Raw genomic sequence first — 5,546 nt, 5'->3', positions numbered from 1 at the left:
CAGGGGCAGGCCAGTCGATTTCGGCGGGAGAATCAGCTGGTGAGTCAGTTTCAGCGGGAGCAGTGCGGAAGTGGCTGCTGGGAGGTAAGTCTGTCCTTTAAAAGCACTTGTCTTTGTAGGGGCATGCCAGTCGATTTCGGCGGGAGTGGAGCTGGCTGGTTAGTCAATTTCAGCAGGAGCTGAGAATTTTTAAAAAAAATTAGTGTTTTAGGCGGGAACAGGAAGTCGACCCGCGGACGTCTGGGAAGACCCTCACCAATAAATTCTGGTGGAGAGGAAACCTGAGACACTACACGTGTAGTGTCTCCCACCCGCCCTCCTCCTCTGACCTAATAATAAAACCCATTGGTCTGAGGTAAGTACCATATTTTATTATATTATTATTATTTTTTATAAAAAATTTAATTTAGTGGTTAGCCAGATCTTGGTAGAAAGTTAGAGGAATGGCAGGGAAGGGAGTGCAATGTTCCTCCTGCAGGATGTTTAAGGTGAGGGATGCAGTTAGTGTCCCTGCTGATTTTACCTGCAGGAAGTGCTGCCATCTCCAGCTCCTCCAAGACCGAGTTAGGGAACTGGAGCTGGAGTTGGAAGAACTTCGGATCATTCGGGAGGCAGAAGGGGTCATAGATAGCAGCTTCAGGGAATTAGTTACACCAAAGATTGGTGATAGGTGGGTAACTGTAAGAGGGACTGGGAAAAAGCAGTCAGTGCAGGGATCCCCTGCGGCCGTGCCCCTGAGAAACAAGTATACCGCTTTGGATACTTGTGGGGGGGGGGGGGGGGACTTACCAGGGGTAAGCCATGGGGTACGGGCCTCTGGCACGGAGTCTGTCCTGTTGCTCATAAGGGAAGGGGGGAGAGGAGCAGAGCATTAGTAATTGGGGATTCTATAGTCAGGGGCACAGATAGGAGATTTTGTGGGAGCGTGAGAGACTCACGTTTGGTATGTTGCCTCCCAGGTGCAAGGGTACGTGATGTCTCGGATCGTGTTTTCCGGGTCCTTAGGGGGGAGGGGGAGCAGCCCAAGTCATGGTCCACATTGGCACTAACGACATAGGTAGGAAAAGGGACAAGGATGTCAGACAGGCTTTCAGGGAGCTAGGATGGAAGCTCAGAACTAGAACAAACAGAGTTGTTATCTCTGGGTTGTTGCCCGTGCCACGTGATAGTGAGATGAGGAATAGGGAGAGAGAGCATTTAAACACGTGGCTACAGGGATGGTGCAGGCAGGAGGGATTCAGATGTCTGGATAACTGGGGCTCTTTCTGGGGAAGGTGGGACCTCTACAGACAGGATGGTCTACATCTGAACCTGAGGGGCACAAATATCCTGGGGGGGGGGGGGAGATTTGTTAGTGCTCTTTGGGGGGGGCGGGGTTTAAACTAATGCAGCAGGGGCATGGGAACCTGCATTGTAGTTTTAGGGTAAGGGAGAATGAGAGTATAGAGGTCAGGAGCACAGATTTGACGTCGCAGGAGGGGGCCAGTGTTCAGGTAGGTGGTTTGAAGTGTGTCTACTTCAATGCCAGGAGTATACGAAACAAGGTAGGGGAACTGGCAGCATGGGTTGGTACCTGGGACTTCGATGTTGTGGCCATTTCGGAGACATGAATAGAGCAGGGACAGGAATGGATGTTGCAGGTTCCGTGGTTTAGGTGTTTTAGTAAGCTCAGAGAAGGAGGCAAAAGAGGGGAGGTGTGGCACTGCTAGTCAAGAGCAGTATTACGGTGGCGGAGAGGATGCTAGATGGGGACTCTTCTTCCGAGGTAGTATGGGCTGAAGTTAGAAACAGGAAAGGAGAGGTCACCCTGTTGGGCGTTTTTTATAGGCCTCCTAATAGTTCTAGGGATGTAGAGGAAAGGATGGCGAAGATGATCCTGGATAAGAGCGAAAGTAACAGGGTAGTTATTATGGAAGACTTTAACTTTCCAAATATTGACTGGAAAAGATATAGTTCGAGTACAATAGATGGGTCGTTTTTTGTACAGTGTGTGCAGGAGGGTTTCCTGAAACAATATGTTGACAGGCCAACAAGAGGCGAGGCCACGTTGGATTTGGTTTTGGGTAATGAACCAGGCCAGGTGTTGGATTTGGAGGTAGGAGAGCACTTTGGGGACAGTGACCACAATTCGGTGACGTTTACGTTAATGATGGAAAGGGATAAGTATACACTGCAGAGCAAGAGTTATAGCTGGGGGAAGGGCAATTATGATGCCATTAGACGTGACTTGGGGGGGGGGGGGGGATAAGGTGGAGAAGGAGGCTGCAAGTGTTGGGCACACTGGATAAGTGGGGCTTGTTCAAGGATCAGCTACTGCATGTTCTTGATAAGTATGTACCGGTCAGGCAGGGAGGAAGGCGTCGAGCGAGGGAACCGTGGTTTACCAAGGAAGTGGAATCTCTTGTTAAGAGGAAGAAGGAGGCCTATGTGAAGATGAGGTGTGAAGTTTCAGTTGGGGCGATGGATAGTTACAAGGTAGCGAGGAAGGATCTAAATAGAGAGCTAAGACGAGCAAGGAGGGGACATGAGAAGTATTTGGCAGGAAGGATCAAGGAAAACCCAAAAGCTTTGATAGGTATGTCAGGAATAAGTGAATGACTAGGGAAAGAGTAGGACCAGTCAAGGACAGGGATGGGAAATTATGTGTGGAGTCTGAAGAGATAGGCGAGATACTAAATGAATATTTTTCGTCAGTATTCACTCAGGAAAAAGATAATGTTGTGGAGGAGAATGCTGAGCCGCAGGCTAATAGAATAGATGACATTGAGGTACGTAGGGAAGAGGTGTTGGCAATTCTGGACAGGCTGAAAATAGATAAGTCCCCGGGACCTGATGGGATTTATCCTAGGATTCTCTGGGAGGCCAGGGAAGAGATTGCTGGACCTTTGGCTTTGATTTTTATGTCATCATTGGCTACAGGAATAGTGCCAGAGGACTGGAGGACAGCAAATGTGGTCCCTTTGTTCAAAAAGGGGAGCAGAGACAGCCCCGGCAACTATAGACCGGTGAGCCTCACGTCTGTAGTGGGTAAAGTCTTGGATGGGATTATAAGAGACAAGATTTATAATCAACTAGATAGGAATAATATGATCAGGGATAGTCAGCATGGCTTTGTGAAGGGTAGGTCATGCCTCACAAACCTTATTGAGTTCTTTGAGAAGGCGACTGAACAGGTAGATGAGGGTAGAGCAGTTGATGTGGTGTATATGGATTTCAGCAAAGCGTTTGATAAGGTTCCCCATGGTAGGCTCTTGCAGAAAATACGGAGGCTGGGGATTGAGGGTGATTTAGAGATGTGGATCAGAAATTGGCTAGCTGAAAGAAGACAGAGGGTGGTGGTTGATGGGAAATGTTCAGAATGGAGTACAGTCACAAGTGGAGTACCACAAGGATCTGTTCTGGGGCCGTTGCTGTTTGTCATTTTTATCAATGACCTAGAGGAAGGCGCAGAAGGGTGGGTGAGTAAATTTGCAGACGATACTAAAGTCGGTGGTGTTGTCGATAGTGTGGAAGGATGTAGCAGGTTACAGAGGGATATAGATAAGCTGCAGAGCTGGGCTGAGAGGTGGCAAATCGAGTTTAATGTAGAGAAGTGTGAGGTGATTCACTTTGGAAGGAATAACAGGAATGCGGAATATTTGGCTAATGGTAAAGTTCTTGAAAGTGTGGATGAGCAGAGGGATCTTGGTGTCCATGTACATAGATCCCTGAAAGTTGCCACCCAGGTTGATAGGGTTGTCAAGAAGGCCTATGGAGTGTTGGCCTTTATTGGTAGAGGGATTGAGTTCCGGAGTCAGGAGGTCATGTTGCAGCTGTACAGAACTCTGGTTCGGCAGCATTTGGAGTATTGCGTACAGTTCTGGTCATCGCATTATAGGAAGGACGTGGAGGCTTTTGAGCGGGTGCAGAGGAGATTTACCAGGATGTTGCCTGGTATGGAGGGAAAATCCTATGAGGAAAGGCTGATGGACTTGAGGTTGTTTTCGTTGGAGAGAAAAAGGTTATGAGGAGACTTAATAGAGGCATACAAAATGATCAGGGGGTTAGATAGGGTGGACAGTGAGAGCCTTCTCCCACGGATGGAAATGGCTGGCACGAGGGGACATAGCTTTAAACTGAGGGGTAATAGATATAGGACAGAGGTCAGAGGTAGGTTCTTTACGCAAAGAGTAGTGAGGCCGTGGAATGCCCTACCAGCTACAGTAGTGAACTCGCCAACATTGAGGGCATTTAAAAGTTTATTCGATAAACATATGGATGATAATGGCATAGTGTAGGTTAGATGGCTTTTGTTTCGGTGCAACATCGTGGGCCGAAGGGCCTGTACTGCGCTGTATTGTTCTATGTTCTATGTTCTATGTTCACCTGATTGGACACTGGAGGGGTTCTTCGGCTACTTGTCTGTGAGAGCAGCACAGGAAGCAGCTGTGGAGAGAGATGGCAGTTGCCAGAATGCAACTCTCCAATTGGATACTTCACGTCCTCAGATCTTAGACTTTCAATACCTTCGTCTGAGGAACAGGTAGAGCGGTATATCGGTACTTGCTGATTAGAGGAAACTGATCAATGCAGCAATGAGAAGCTCCTTAACCACCAGCGGTTTGGACAAGGACGGCACTCAGATACAGGACTCTGGCTGGGGTTCAAAAGTAGGGAAAGCATGTCTTGTTTGAAATGGAATCAAGATGAAGACAGACTTTAAGTCGATTTGTGCACGGATCTTAGTTTTTGCGTCAACGCATCAGGATAGCCGAGCGGACAAAGGCGCTGCGTTCAGGTCGCAGTCTCTTCTGGAGGCGTGGGTTCGAATCCCACTCCTGATATTGTCTTTTCCTCCACGAGGTTACATTTCTCCAGCAAGATTTTCAACCTCAGGAAGATCCAATACCTCCCTTTCAATGGAAAAGCGTTGGTCTCAGGCCATGAGATTCCAGCTTAAATATGCACAGCAAGACCCCACCGGCAGAAGCCCAGCTCATGACTCGACAATCTGCTTCGGTGAGTCTGGTTGAGGAATTCATATTGATCCAAAGAGAAGGGTAAAATTCGTCTTCTCTTGTAAATAGTCTGGCAGGTTGGATTGTTCACATCCGTCCAAAAGGGGACGTTGGGAACTCGGCCTCTCTCGTGATTCATTGCTCGATAAAGCTTCATTTCCTTATTGGCCCCCTGTGAGTTATTACTGGATACCGTTATATATCTATATTGCCCCTCTGTGGGGTACTACTGGATAACGTTTCCCGAGCAGCTTTGACTAAGGGTCACCTGGACACGAAACGTCAGCTCATTTCTCTCCCTCCAGATGCTCTCAGATCTGCTGAGACTTTAAAGCATTTTCTCTGTGGTTCCCGATGTGTGAGCTTTACAATGTTGTAATGTGTCATGCTGTCTCTTTCATTCCTGGGACTAATGTCGGGATGAGACTGCAAGAAAGTTTCTGATAGCTAATTGCTGCAAAGCAAACAGGAACGTGTGTTATGCTCACTTTTGGTGTGAGGGAGAATGTAAATAGCAGAGAATAGCCTCGATTCCTCGACCTCGGGCTA

The 5,546-nt window shown here is 47.9% G+C and overlaps 1 non-coding gene across 1 annotated transcript; it reads left to right on the top strand.

The window, feature by feature from the left end:
- The first annotated feature begins 4,740 nt into the window (after positions 1–4,740).
- On the top strand, positions 4,741–4,823 carry trnal-cag (transfer RNA leucine (anticodon CAG)). The gene has a single exon. It is a non-coding gene; the product is annotated as a tRNA-Leu (tRNA).
- The last annotated feature ends 723 nt before the right edge of the window (positions 4,824–5,546 follow it).

Source organism: Scyliorhinus torazame, chromosome 24, assembly GCF_047496885.1.
Source record: "Scyliorhinus torazame isolate Kashiwa2021f chromosome 24, sScyTor2.1, whole genome shotgun sequence".
Taxonomy (NCBI): domain Eukaryota; kingdom Metazoa; phylum Chordata; class Chondrichthyes; order Carcharhiniformes; family Scyliorhinidae; genus Scyliorhinus; species Scyliorhinus torazame.
This window is presented reverse-complemented; position numbering and strand designations above follow the sequence as displayed.